Consider the following 16,180-nt stretch of genomic DNA (forward strand, 5'->3'; position numbering starts at 1 on the left):
GTAGCAAAATACTGTGATGGAAATTTAAATTTTGACCACTTTCTTTCTCTTCCTGTCTGAAATTACTTTTTTGAAGGTATTTCTCCATAGTAGTTTGAGCAGAAAAGCTGTAAATATCAGAGAAAGTTAGACTACATCCAAAGTTAAACAGGTATCCTCAAAACCTGCTGTTGTGGAAAACTTCAGGGAAAGCAAGACTGTGGTCTTTTGTCATTAACCCCATTTATAAATTGCAGTCTCGCACCTTCCTAGATCTCCTTTTCCCATGTTAACTTAACTTTTAAAGGATAGTGAATGTGCTCCTATTCATGTAACTAGGCACTAATGACAAATATTAACTCATCTGTTTCTAACATCCCACTTTGTGAGCTTTATTTTTAATATGTCCCTTAATATGGAAATACTTTTATTCCTTCTGAAGGTTCATCTGGTATTCCTGTGACAGGGTTTAATCTTTGCATTACTTTTTGTATACAATTAAACCATTTAATGGGTATTTTTATGAGAGGTTGAAGAAACATTATACTGAACTACCCATCTCAGTCCACGTGAAGAGATGGACACCTACACACTCTGCATTCCACCTTGACATGACTAGCAAAGAAGCAATCAGAATACATATTTCTCTGCCAACCACATTCTTTGAATTTAGGTTTCCTCAGCTTTGCGATTGAGAATCTTGCTACTTAGAACAGCTCCAGCTATCTATCCTTGGACTTGCTGCAGCACATATTTTGAAGTATATGGGACAGTAGCTGACTATAAAGCTACTGTAATATTTAGGAAATACTATTTACTGATAGTAGCAGGTTTCAGTGAAATGGAAGTGACTTGTGCTAGCTAGATATCCAACCAAATAAATCTAAAAGCATGATTAAGGAAAGCTATTTATATACGTACATATACATATATCAGAGTGTACTGAACGTCAAGTACAATTGTACCTACATTAGCAAGCAGAGTGGTGTAAAAGTAACAGATTTGTAGAGCAAATCATTTGGTACTAAGGACAAAGTTTGCCCTATATACATTTTAGGGAGTTTTATTTAAGTTTTTCTCTAGTCTTATGCGGACTGAATGCCTATTTGTGGTCTGATCACATCTTCTTGCTTCATCTGAAAGGTACACAGTTTTTGCACCTCAAAGCCACCCAACAAAACAAACAAAAGCATAGAAAGTAAGGTTAACAGAACTACAATCCTGAACTAATCAAAATTGCAATGAAGATAGGTGTTATGTCCCATTGGCAGTGCCTAGTACAAAAGGGTGATGCAGTCAGTGCTGTACCATTCTTCTGATAACTGTTCACAGAGAAACCTTGAACACCATTAGATGTCTATACCAGTAATTTCTCTTACGAGCATGCAGCCTGACTTTTTCTTGTGCTTAAATGCCATTTTGAGTTTATTGCTTGCTAGCGTGGCTTTATATCACGTTTAACTTTCTTGTGGCACCTGAAGCTTGTAATACCAACACCACAAATGTACTGTGTTGCCCATTGTCTGCAGAGCTGAGAAACTGTTTGCGTCCCATTTTTTTTTAATGAACTGTCTCTAAGTCATTAGTCAACTTGGTCGATTTCTATTTTCCACTGGCCTGTAAATTAGAAGGGAAAATAAAATATGCTAAGTTGATGCTAAAATACCATGACATACTTCACTGATTTGCTAGGGAATAAACAAAGGACAGATCTTGCCTTTTATAGATGCAAGCTTCTCCGTGCCAGAGTCGTATAATCTGCCTTTGCCAAAGTTTCATCACAAAGTTTGTGGGCCTTTGGAATCACAACCTCACTTAACTTCCATCAAAAAATAAATCTCTGTTTAAGTACCTCACAGAAGAATTTTTCCATCATGGGCAGACTGTCGTAAAGGAATCAACTGCAAAATAATATATAACCTATGAATACAGATGGTCTGCCTCCTCCCAAGAGACAGTATATATATGTAGACATTTCTGATCCATCATAGCAAATACCTTGCTCCATCAATCACAAGGACAGTAAGATAAATTCTGATGCCCAGGGCTGGCCTGATTTTTTAGAAAAGAACAATGAATTCCAAGATGTCAAAACTGCCTGAATGCTGTAATAGTCAGGATCCACAGCAGTTGGGACTGGGAAGAGAGGGGTTATCTGAAGTTACTTACACTGTAAGCTCAGGACACCACAAACACAATGGTTTAGTCTAGTCAGCATTACTACCGAGCATCATAATGCCATGTACTTAGGTAAACTTCACACACGAGGATGCCTGGTGTATGTCAGAATGCCATAAAGCCCTGTTTATATTTAAAACAAAAATTAAAAAATAACTTATTCAGTAACCTTTAATCTAAAGGTACACATCAAAGAACAGATTATCTCTCCTATACACGGCCACTCAAAATTAAGCGGTTTCTGCTCCATTTGGCAAACATTTCTTCTTATCACCATTCTGCTTCAGATACAGAGAGAACTGAGGCTGTAGTTTAAATTTAACTATCCAGGCTTCCCAAGCACAACACAGGCATTGCCAAAACCCTCAACTGGTAGAATCTTCCAGGCCAGACAGAGAATTTCTGGGCAATTTGAGTAGCTCTTTTTTCAAATGCCTCTTTCCCAGCTCCCTGTATAGTCATTTGGTGGCTGCCACCAGCTACTGAAGAGGACCGAGGTTTGGCTGTTCTGGAGGCAAGTGGCAACAGTAAGTAGGATCTGGCTGACAGCTAGATGATGTAAGTTTTGGAGTGCTGCTTTCTGGCCACTGGAACAAGCTAGAGAGTGGAGCTTTAATCAAAACCCACTAGTCTGGAGCTATTTTAAAGCTGCCTTGGCAGCTCACCTGGCAACAGCCTTACACATATGCCTTATTATTGCAAAACATATTATCCTACTGTGCACTGATTGTGCCCACAAAATTATGGTGATAACTATCTCTGTTGGATTTCTACTGCTGAGGCAAAAGCACAACTGGAATGCTAGCTGTGGAGATATTAATGAAAGACAATCTCTGGGTGATGCCGTCTGAGCTATCAAAAAAAGATTATCTGTTTTATAGAATTCCAATATATTCCTGAATCTGGAAGACTTTATTTATCCAAACTGTTGTTTTAAGATATACAGGCCCCATTACTTAAAATGAGAATCCTGGCTGCATTGCTAGTAAAGCTAAACAGTAGCTAAACATGTTTAACTCTCCACGTGATTTCACCCAACCTTGTGCTTACTGGTTATAGGAATTTTACCCACTGAGGAGCTGCCTCCTGCCTTTGTTCACATCAGTTCCAGTGGAATTTAAGGATATTGGACTCTCATGCAGGATAGAAGCCAAACGTTACAGGAACTTGTATAGCAACAGATGGTGGTGCAGTTTGGATGATTAAGTAGCCCCCAGCTCTGTCTGGCCTATGGACATGAACAAGGAAAAAGATGTTTTTGCAGATTATTTGACATTTCTTGCAGGATAACACTGTGTTGCTGAGCTCATGGTTTATATTTACATGCCTATTCCTGAGGTCAGACATCCATACTTGCCCAGGAATAGCCACTGACTACTGACATTGAAAACTCAGTTACAAGACCCTGCACTATTGGAATCAGCTGGGAATTTGAAGCTATGTCTCCCACATCTGAACTGACTGCTCTAAATACAGTGCTGTTGACTGTATCATAATTTTGACCTTGCAATGTCAAAGTAGTTGCTAACCACAAAGAAAGGGTCCCAACCTGAAAAATGACAATGTATGTATGAGAAGGAGCAGGGGAATTGGAAGAAGGTGGTGATAAGCATAACTTATTACAGAGCAAACCAGCTGCCTGGGAGGAAACTCTGTAGATTTCAATGCATTTCTGAAGGCATCAGCTGCGCTGAGAGAAGGGTACATTTGGTACATTGCAGAGCAGGAGGTGCCAAAATTTGAATGTTGTGCTGTATCACAAGTTTGCATGGTTGCATTTTCTCTATTATTGAAACTGTTTCTGCCTGTCAAAGAAGCGAGAGTTACCAAATTTGGCCAGTGGCCCTGCACTTTTCTTCATACCCCACTAACGACATGGGGGCTTGAACAGATTTCATCTTTATATTTTTCCAAAATCTGATTTATATTTTCCTTTTCTCTTTCAAGAGCAGGTACTAAAGGACTGATTCAGTGGGTCAGATCTCCAGGATGGCATAAACTAGCATGACCTGTGGAAGGTGATTCTAATGAAGCCATTTCAGTTTACACTGGTTGAATGTCTCGCCAAAAATCTTACCCCAAAATAGGCATTATTTGATTTTGGCACATTTGCATTCCTGTGCTCCTCCAGATGGCTAATGTTGGTGTGAGGAGTTGGGGAAAGGAAGAAAAACCATCTGACTACCTCTGTTCAAAACTAGACATTCATAACTCGTTTATGTTCCCAAATCACTCATTCTTGTAGGGGCAGGGAATTTTCCTTGCTTTGGATTCTTAGCCTTGTGGTCTAGAACTTATTGTCTAAAAATTAAAAAGCAGGGAACCAGGAATGTCATGGCTTCTTGCTTGTTGGTACTGGGCAATGCAGATCCCCTATCCTGGCAGAAGGGACATATATCTCAACAGAGGAAACATGCAGACAATCAGTAGCCCATAACATTTACAACTAGCAGATTAGGTACTTGCTGTCCCCAGTAACACATCTGAAGCACTTGACACAAGTGAGTGCCAGACAAAGTGTGTTACTGACCTGTGGATGATAAGTGTATCTCCAACAGCAATAACTGCTGTAACTTACCCAACACATTCCCATACCAATTAACGTCTTAACTGCACACGCATTGCCTAAAGGATATAGGGAATTTGATGAGGGATTAGCTTAGATAACTTGGCATTATTTTTATGGTGATCCTACCAGTGTTGTATCTTCCCTCTATAAAGATAAGCTGAACAGTGTTGTCTGGTAGGGAGAAAGCTTCAGTTTCTTACTGTTGCCTCCAGGTTAAGTTTTTAAATCTTGGCAAGTGGAAATGGGGACATTTCTGAGTAATACTAATACAGCAGTCCGTTCCCTCACACTGGCCTGATAGACATTCAGTGTGCTGTAGAAATGCTTCCAGTAGAGATGCCCAGATAGAACTGGGCTGGGATGTCCTTTCCAATCCTGTTTACCTGCAATTATCTGTAGAGCTAAAAACATGACTACAAGTTAGAGGCTGCTTTGAACTCCTTCAGAAAATGTGGACAAACCTTAAACAAAAAGGCAAGTCAACTGTCCAGCATGGTCTACTGGGGGTCCTCTTCTGCTGGAGAGTTGGTTGGTGTCATTCCAAGTTAGATTCATATTCACACTCCTGCAAAGCTCTCTAGGAACTAGACCAGCGTAAGATCAAAGCACCTCTCAGTCTTAGTGCATTTAATCTTGCCATCTATCCCTGTGAGGTTTATGTGCAATTAGCCCATTTTACAGATGGGGTAGAAAGTGTAGAGGCTAAAAGTCTTGACTAAGGTCATACAGGAAATCTGTGGGAGGATGAGGTATTGAACTGGCTAACATCATCTCCTGAGTGAGACACCATTTCCAGTGTGGCACTGGAGGCTTGCCTTTATCACTGCAATGGACTCTGAAAGGACACAAAGAGAATCTCTGCTGACAGTGAATGCATCTACGTGAACACATAATGGGAAGGAATGAAGGGAATTGTATGGGAGGGTTTACAGCTTTGATCAGTTTGTGTATGGTGCTGTGACAAGATGTTAGTAGAGAAAAGCAAATCTCTTTGGGAAACTTAAAAAGAATGCAGCTCCTCTCTCTGCCATGATGGGCTTTGAAACCCCTTGGGGTGAAAAATCTTAGTTAAAGCTGTAGAATATTTATTGATTAAAAGTAATAGCTGATGCTTTTTCAGTGCATTTGATTCTAATACACTTTGCATGCTAGTGCTAGGAGTGATACTTCTGACATGCTGATACTTGAAGAGTTCCATGCAGAGCAGCATGCCACACCACTCTTGCTGAGGGGAGGAAATGTGGTGAGAATTAAGAATGCAATTATTCAGCTTGGAATTTTGCCAGAATACAAAGAACACCACCCAGGTTCTTACAAAAAAAGAAACCCATTAGATCTTTAGTTACAAAATATGGAAAGATTAAAAAACCTTAACACAATAAGCTTTTCATACTTCAAGGCAAGGACTGGGAATTTCTCAGAATGTAATAGCTATTATGAAGACTCATTCAAATTTATCATTGTACTTTCAGAAGTGCTACCCTATGACACCTCTAGGCCAACATACAGCATATCCCTCAGTCAGAGGCACCATCCCTTAGTTTCTTGCAAAGAGAGAAGAGTATCCAAGTCTTACGTGTGACAAGTGTTCTGTTCCTACACTCTTCCTCTTCAAAGCCTGTAGGCCTGTCAGTCTCCTGGCAGAGCTGCATGGAGCTGTGGAGCACATCCTGAAGCATCTGTATCAGACTGGGTAGCACAGGCCAGACCAGACTGCTCACAGCTCTGGCACCAACTCTGCCTTCATTCTGGGAACTGAGTGAAATTGAAGACTTAAGCACTGGTGCACCATGTTACTGGAAATTTCCCAACCCTGCTGGCATTTCTATATAAAGAGGCATGACATGGTTTCAGATTTATCCATGTATCTATCTCAATAACAAGGCAATCTTACAAATGTCTGATTCATTGAAGTGGCAGGTTAAAGCTTGTAAATGGCCACAAAACTGAATATTGCTGTGAGATGACAGGATAACATGCGTCACCTTTTCTGTGGTGAATTAAGAATTCCTTTTTCTGTGGTCAGCCTTTCCCTATGCCTGAAGAGAACACTCTGCGTAGTTTTTGTTTAGTTTAAAGAAAACCAAACCGACCAAATGAGAAACCCCAGGCCTTCAAACAGTGCTTTTATAGGCCCACTGCATCTTTTTGTCTGGTCTTTAAGGGCGCAGAATCTTCTTGGAAAGCTATTCCTTAGCATCAGACTACATCATCTACTCTCGCAACCAGGAGGCTTTCAAAACTGCTCTGGAGTAGAAAGGCAAAGAAAGTCATTAGTCTTTTCAACTGCATAGCTCTTACGAGAGCCAAAACTTTTCAGGTATAACACTGAAGCTACTAGTGCTGCCCTGTATCTTTGAGTCAGCCAAGGGAAATCCTATTGCAGAAGGTGAGCAGTGCAGATAGGAATAATGTTAAATTGCTGTTCTCCTTCCTTGTGAATCACAGATGACAGCACAGAACCCACCCCAAAAGAAGGAAGGGAGTCAAACATGCTCACTTACATTATTTAGTTCATGGAGAAATCACCAAAAGATTTCTTTGTCCTTCCTCTGAAACATGTGGAATTGGCTGCTGCCTGAGATGTGACACCAGCCTGGATTGAGGAGATACCAGGCTTGATTGAGATGTGCAGTTCCAGAGGACTGAGAAGGGTTTGCATCCTAATGGGAGTAGGATGCCAGACAGGGACTCCTTTCCCAGCACTGTACCCTGGAGCAAGAGAATTGAGATGTACCTCTGTGGTCAAAATCTCTCCCATTCTTTCAGGAAAATGCTGCATTTTTATTCATGTAAAAGATGACAACTGGGGCTCCAGGGAACTACAGCAACCAATAAATAGCAAACAGGTACTAAAAATGTGGCTGGTATGAATATTGGCAAGTAGACATTTATTTCTAAAGCTAAACATGAATTTTAAAGAGACATCTCATGAAATTACTGAGGAAAATTACTTGGTCTATTAAGCATAAAAAAAAAATCTATGAGATTAAGCAAATCTCCAGCTTTGTTTTCCATTAGATTTTAGGGGCAGATAAACAGATACAGATTTATATATACTTGCTACTTACTTTTCTCTGCCCTGTCTCCATCACTTACCCTTTTTAGCATGGAAAGCTTTAAGATTGCTGTAGTTAAATTCTGAATTTTCTGCTTGCTTTATTGAGCACTTTAGGCACACAATATGATGCTCTATTTCCTAGCATACACCCTAATTTCCTCAGGGATTTGGTAATCCCAATGTGTTGCTAAAAATGTTTCTTCAAAGCCGTTCAACATGACATACTGCTGCTCCAGGCCTTCCCCTATGACAAGCTGCTCTTGTTGAATGACACCCTCTTTTCTTTACACACCAAATTTACCTGGGATGGAAGTTTAAACTCTCAAAACAATGACGGAAAATTACAACACTTAAGAACAGTTTAGCTGCACAAACTGCAAAGTATCCTGGAGCTCAGATAATTCAGAGATTACTATGCACTTCTGTCATTTGGAGCAGCCCCTAAAAATGTTATGTATGCAAGCAAATACGATACACACAGTACAAAGCTGAAAAATGAGAGAACATATTATCTGGGTGGGAGAAAAGTGCATAGAGACTGACTCCAGTTGTTCTGGAAGTCTCTTTTTCTTTTTCAAAACAGCCAGCATCTCTTTAAAGCGTTTTGACAACTCTGAAGATTGAAAGCAGAGCTTTCTAATGCACGTTTAGCAGCAGTCTGGGAATGCTAGTAGGATGCAAAAGCCTTCACTGCAACCAGACAGGGACTATGAAGAGAAGTGGCCAAATATGGTACTGCTTCAGCATCCAAAAATGCCTTTGCAGATACATGTGCCTGAGTAGCAGCAAGTTTTCATCACCACACACAAGAACTGGATTATAATAGAGAACCTTTTTGATGCTGGATTTTTACTGCAAAATCTGAAAGTAGTTCCCCCCGCCCCCCTTTTTTTTTTTTTATTTTAAGATAGTGGCTTCTAAAGTCCTGGTGTGGTAGCCAGAGAAGGCTCCTTCAGCACTAGTGCAACAGAGCCCCTGCCAGAGGATCTGTCTGATGGCACGTGTGAAGGAGCAAGTCTACACAGCCCTGCTTTTGGAAGGGTTTCACAGCTTGTGCAGAGCTCCCTGGTGCTGCAAGATCACAATTGCTTGCATCCAAGTTGGCAGTTAAAGGCCATTTGGAGTGGTCAGTGCTTCACTGTGGGCACATCAGATACATTAAATATGGACAGAGGAGGTGTGTTGTGGGGATCGCAGTTCCAATGATTCTGACAATGGAGAAAAGAGTTAACAATTTCATTTTTGTGTACAAAGTGTACCTCTGCCTGCCGTATCACAGCAATGATTTGTACCTCAAAGAATTATCCTGACAAGAAGGAACACATAGACCTGGTGTAAGCTTATTCCATTTGTAGAACTCAATTTCTCACAGCAACATAACATAGAGGTAGTCAAATTAGTCCTCAATGAGAGATTGGACACTAGAAGCAGTCATATGAAAAATAAAATACTTCCAAGGAATACCTTCCCTTCTCTTTGTACAGCTAATGCTGCAGGTTACCACGACTGAGAAATTTCCCCTATTTTGTTTCCTTTTTGTGATGAGAGTAGTTGATTCTGTGCCAAACATAGCAAGAATAAGAAAAACTATAACAGTTCAGTTAGAATTTGGGGGAAGGGAAATGGGAAGAAGCTTGCTATCATTTCACTTTCTGGACCTTATGCCTCCGTGCAGTACTGTTCTGAATGGATTTTATTTAAAAATGGTTTAAACAGAACTGTCTGCAACAATTTGAAACCTAAATTAAGAGAAATTATTTTGTTGACCATTCTTACATTCCAGTTCAGTAGTGTTTTGTGCCAAAACAGGTGGTTTACCCCAAATCCTACTTACCTTAGATTCCTGAAGAAGGATGTTTCTCTAATTTAAAACAAACAAACAAAACCCCAAACAAACCAACCTTTTCCCAGGTTATAGGAGAAGTTCTCCACAGGGATGTGAAATAATTTTCCTATCTCCCCATGCCTGATGGGTACTGGTTCTACTTCTTGTGCTTCTGTGGATTTAAGAGGTGTGAGTAGAACTCTTTCCACAAGATGGGGGCAGGAATGGTGCTGAGCTGTGCTGCTGGTAAGTTTGGGTTAGTGTTGTGCTGGATCTGAATTGTGGCTATTCCAAGGAATGTTTAGAGATGATGATGTTCATTGGTTGATCAACTTCACCCAAATGTCTTTAGGGGATATAAAGAAAGAAGCAAAGTAAATTAAAAGATGATCTAAAAAGAGGTGAAATTAGCATTGGCATCTCATTTTTCAGATTATTATGTCATCATTTTTATTTAAGAACAGTTTAGAAGCGATGCCAAAGTAACTCTTTGCCCATGTTAACACTAAATATCTATCTCTACTGAGAAAAATGAATGCCATTATCTACACTCAGTAAGAAAACTGAGAGAAAAATGCCAAGAGTGATGTAGCTCAATGGTAAAAGAAATTCAGCTCTCAGGCTCAAGGGCTATAGATCATTAATGGAAGTTTTGAACAATGGAATAGCGAAAGTACAATTTCTGCTTAGTGATAGTGACAACAAGTATGGGGGAAAGCTTGGCATATTAAAGCAGATGCATGAATTCCACCCAGCTCTTTGTTCTTTTCTTTCCCAACATTTGTTGAATTCTTCCCACTTTCCATGGTTTATTTAAGAGCTCTTGCAGATGTTTTAGATTTCTTCTAATCACAGTTAAGCACTACTTACATTTTTTTAAAAACAATATGCAATATATAATTTTGTATTAAGCTCCATTTTCCAAAGCCTATGTTCCCCTGCGCCTTCTGTTCCCAGATGTTACCCATTATAAAAATGGTCTTGTTAACCAGAAATTATTCCACAAATATTTTCAAGCTTTGATCATTCTGTCTGTCTATAGACATTTCATCTACCTCTGCAGTACAAGGATACTGTGTGGAATTGTGTTCACTAGTATATTTGCAGTTTCACATTTTGCCTGAAGAAAACCTGTGATACAGTTCAGCATTGTTTGATGAAGAAGAAGTGAACAGTAGTCATGGTGTGGGATCAAGTGATGGAGCACAAGCAGCAGCTTTTCTAGGCATAGAACCAGCTGACATTGCAAGACCCAAATGGGAGAAATCAGAAACACTTCCTGGAGAAGACTACTCTTATTGCTTTCCACTGCATAGCGCTACAGCTGGACAGTGCAAACAGCACCTATGGCTGCGAGTTAGCTGTGCAGAAGCAGCATACATCTCTGTGCTCCCTGTCTAGGATGAAGCTCTACCGTAGCCCAAACCCTGCCTTGAAGACTCTGCAGGCTTCAGACCACCTTTGTGCCAGAATGGTGCTAACAAATCAAAACAGCTTTAAGAGGAGGCAAGAAGCCTGGAGCAACATTAACAAAGCTCATTTGGCTTGTGAGGCTGAGTTGGACTGTGAAGAGCAGCTGGGAGAAAAAGCCTCCAGAAATCAATCATATGAGGAGGAAGTTTTCCTACTTTCTTCCTTCCTCCTTCCCTTCAGTCTCTCAACTACTTTCAAACAAAGCCCAATTAAGTGGTCCCAAGCACCAGTATGCCAGAAACACCAGTTAGAATTAATAGAGCTTTTCTCTTATGTTCAGTCCACAGGCAAGGAACAAGTGGAAAATGGAAAAGTGAAGCTTCACCCAAAATCACTTCCTCATCAACGCAACTCTCTCCTGTGGGCAAAGAGAGAGTGTGAACAGATGAACGTGAGCAGGAAATGCTTTCCAGTCAAACACTCCCACAGTGATCAAGTGCAAAGGCAGCAGATGTGGGTCATTCATGCAGGCACACAGGAACTGCCAGCACCAGGTAAGCACAGCTGAGTGAACAGGAGCTCTGGAGAAGATCTTGGGAACAGCCTCCAAGCTCACAGTCAAATCATCGCCTGAGCAAGTGGAAAGAGAGCCTGAGATTGCACAGTGCAACTTATCTGGGTTTCTGGAGTGACAGCACTTTTCTGCTATCAGTAAGTTGAATCTTGTCTGTGATGGTGTTTGCCCAGTAGGTGTGAGGTTTCCTTAAATACCAGGGTCCGTTCCCTGGTGAAACGGTGCAAGCCAATTGGAGAACAAAGCCATTGAATTGTCCCTTATGGTCTGGCACACAATCCAGAGAAAGGAGGTACTGTTCTGTCCCTCAAAAGAAAGGACTCATATACAGCACTCGCAAGGGAAGAGGCAGAACTGTTTTGGATGAAGTTTCAGCCATACCTGCACTCCAGGGTGCAGTTTGCATGTAGACTAAGTGGCTGTGTAAGAGAAGTTTGCCTGACATATTCTGGAGGCAAACAGGATCAAGAAATCTTGACACCAATTTTTCTCCATTTAGCACAGGCCCATATGTTAAGAAAGGTGAGTAACAAAGCTAAGCTAGTAGCAAAGTCATCTGGACTCTTCCTCAGCTATTTCTCTCCATGGTTTCTGGAAGGAGCTGGTTTAAGTGATGTTTACAGAGAGGTTGTGCTGCTAACTCATCCAACCGGTAGGCCTCCTGCAAACTTTTAAGAGGTCTCTGCTTGTAGCAGGCATAATTTTCCAGACCTTGTTAAATGTTATTCTGGGCATTCGTCTATACCCTTGGGAAATTCCTTACTGAGCAGATTATAAGGGCAGCCAGTGACCCAATGACCTTCATTTTCCTGGAATGATGCAATGGCTGATTTATGATCAGGAAGTACAGAGGGCTGAGCAGAATGTGAAATGAGCTGCTGAAATTCCCAAGTCAGCGTTTTGTTTCCATGCCATCAAGGGTAAGATTTCAAAGTGCAGAACGGTCCTTTAAGTTCTCTCTTTTATGAGGTCAAGCTAAATGCTTCCCTTTTATATATGAAGAGAGGGTGATCTTTGCCAGAGTCCACACTGGGTTAGCTCTTGTTTTGATTTCTGCTTTGGTTGAGAGCTCTGCGTAGCAGGAAATGCAGCTTTCAACAGCTGTTCAGACTTTGCTGGAAAGTGGCCCCTGCAAGAAACAGTGGGCTGCAAAAGCATCAAAGCAATTTAGCAGCAGCCGAGAGACTCTGTGCTACAACCACATTCTGTCTGCAGGCTCCGACACTCAAATACCCTTCCTTTCTGCCCAGTCCTCAACTTCAAGACTCTACATTTGATTTGGGCAGTGAATAACATGAATGAAGGAATAAGACTAAAAATCTCGGAAGAGTTGGCCATGCTGTGAGAGAAGGGTAAAGATTTCAGCATAAACCTGATTGTGAGGCAGTGAAGGGCAGGTTATAAACACCTAGGACTGCATGAGAGGAATCCTGTAAGATATTATATAGTCCTATTTCCATCTTCTTCATTTAATCAAGTACAGTTGACTTGACAAGAAAAAACAACCGCCCAAACGGACTACAGGGATCTCCAGGAAAGCATTAGAAAGTATATTAAAACTAGTAAATTGGATGAAAGCACTGGAAAGTGCTCTATATTGGTAGTACTTGCAATACCAGAGAAATTAACTGGATGAACTAACACACTGTACATGGGTTGGCTTGACTGCAGACACAAGCAGGGACTTGAGGTCTGTACAAGAGTGCTTTTAAAGTACAGCAGCCAGCAGAAGTGGCTTAGACACTAACTGCAGCCATGACGAGCCATAGTTGTATCTGACCTTACAGTATCTCTCACATGATACATGCTTGAGAAGCATATCACAGTGAAATACAGTCCTACTGGAGAAAACACAGCATTGTGCTGGAACACAGTTCCCAGAAAGTTCAGATCAGTTTCCCCAGACTGCAGTAGTCTGGGCAATTGTTTAGATTAAATGGTTCAGACTGATTAACCTGTAACCCTAGCACTGGGTTCCCATCACAAATTTCAGTAACACTTTGTAAGGGACAGAGAGAGAAGGCCCCTGAGGCCAAACCCTTACTGTGACTGTATAAGCCTGTTTCTCATTCTTGATGTCAAAAGCGGGTGGATTGCTACTCCCCTCTAGTCACACTTAAAGACTAGTCCAGAATTGCCTTCCTGCCTAAACTAATTCAGGACCAATACATACCAATTCCTCTTATGCCAACAGTGTTGTGAATTTAAATAGTTCCCTATCTCCCAAATCTGCACTTGCCTTCTTGCCATTTTTTATGCAGAGGTGCCATACCTGCTCTCAGACTCAAGCTTAAACAAAACACTTCTCCCTTTGGCTCCTGGGGACAGACTCTCCTTTCCTTTCAGTTTCAGAATTTCTACCCTTTGAAATGCTGTGCGCTTTGACAGCTCGAGATTTCAGATCACAGAATAGTTTCTGTAAGGGGAAAAAAGTCATTGGGCATTCAGAACCAGCACCTAGAATTAGTTCTGCAGGAACTAGCTTCTTTACAGAGCTCCCTGGGGCTCTGTGGAAGCAGTTAGGTTGAAGAGCTGCCAAGTGCATTTTCAGTGAACAGATGCCTTTTTCTTTGAAAATCCAAATGAAACAAGAGGAACCCGCTGCTGATGGAAGGGGCTGGACATGAGATTGGACAAATACTGCTAATGCAGTCGAATTTTCTAGGGGCCATATAACACGTGTGGAAACAAAGCTGCAGTGGGATGCATGATTTCTCCTTAGGGCTGCAACATTAAGAATAGTCTTAGTCTACAGGGAAACAAAATCAGAGGAATTTGATCCCAAGTAGTGAACCAAAAAATGCTAGGCATTTTCTGGATGTCTGTGTTATTACAGGGACCAGCCAGGGATGAATTATTTGTCTTTGAGCTATACAGCTGTTAAAGTTCTAAGAAATGAAGTCATGGCTTTCAACATGCCCTGGTTATGGCATGTATTTCTGTTTGAACACTGACGGTGGCCTGGACTCTCAGAAATGCATTGACATCTCAAAAGCCACCACCTACTTGTCTGCAAGATCAAAACGGACAAAAGCAACATCTGAGTTTACCTAATTTTAAACATGATTCTGTAATTCACCATCAATAATGCCACTGCAGGTCTGACTTACCCTTTCAACACTACCATTTTTACTGGCAGGTAGCAACTACTTGGAAGCAAATATCTGAAACAAACCTCAAGTGGTCTGCTTGCTGTCTCAATTTATGTATTTTCAGAGTTTTGCTAGGAATTTGAAGGTAAGCCAGAATTCACCTGTTACAGGAAAATCCAAGTATAGCCCCCCCAATCCTTATCCTGTTTCCCTTTTGCAACGTGGTAGAGATGCAGCAATATCGTTCATTGTGTCTATAAAGAGGTGGAAAGCTGTTATCTCATGTCGTGTCCCCCTGCTCTTGCTTACAGTGAATTTTTTTCTCCAGTACAGGATTTAGACTTGCTTCTGCTGTGGTGTTTGGCCAGCCCCATTTCCAGTACACATTCACATATATCCAAAGCTGTGCTGGAATCTCAATTCCACGCAGTAATGTGACCCACCAGACTTAGAAAGACCTCTCTGCAACTCCCAAAGCCACTTCCTAACCTGTGCCTTGCAGTCCCAGAAGAATAGGCAACTTTGTAGTCTGTATCCAGCAGCTCTCCCCTCCACTCAAAGGCAATTAGTATGTTAGGAACCACCCAGCATGTTAAGCAGGGAGGAAAAAGGATGTCAAACAACAAAATAAAAGGGAATACCTGTTATTTTCGTCAATGGACATTACAAATCTACTCATTATGAATCTATATGGGGACCAAACAGTGTGAACTCTGCTGCTAGCAAATACTTTTGAAAAAGGACTATAGGTTGAAGGTTCTCTTTTTAGTGGGTGTTATCCTTAAGATAAGGAAGAAGATCTGAATAGGCTCTGACCTCTTCTGAGATTGGTGCACTGGCAGCCTGTTTTATTTTACAAAGCATTTAGCCTCTAGAAGATATTCAGCATATCTAGGAGAGGAACAGGACACCCTTAAAGAGAGATTTTTGCATCTAGCCTTTTTTCAGAATACAAGACCTTGGACAAACCAAAATATCAGTGATCTGGTCATGTAATAAAGAGCTACTCCCATGATTTGGAAGAGACCCGAGATGACCCATGAACAGTCAAGAAACTAACCAGAAAATTCTCTCTGTGGCTTAAGTTGCTGGGCTACAGGATCTGGAAGCATCACAGGCATGTCACAGCAGTGGTTTGGCTTGAGAATTACCCTAAACAGCCTTATTATCATGACCAAATGATGGAGGACGGCAACTTGACTGCAAGCCAAGCACAATGGAATGACCAATGAAGCTGTTTTTCTGAGGTCATATTTTTGAATTCATATTTTTTCCCCCCACAGTTTTCATATGTGAAATCTCAGTAACGCAAAGTCCCAGAGCAGAAGAGATCAGCAACACAGATGAGATCAGCAAGAACAGCAATGTGTTCATAGTAAAGTTCTCACTTTCTTTTTTTTCTGAGGCAAAAAGAAACATACTCAAAGTTACGCTGGCACACAGACATTTAGCTAAAATCAATACTGATTTCATGAAGCAAAAGTTCAGT

Source organism: Phalacrocorax aristotelis, chromosome 7 (assembly GCF_949628215.1).
Source record: "Phalacrocorax aristotelis chromosome 7, bGulAri2.1, whole genome shotgun sequence".
Lineage (NCBI taxonomy): Eukaryota > Metazoa > Chordata > Aves > Suliformes > Phalacrocoracidae > Phalacrocorax > Phalacrocorax aristotelis.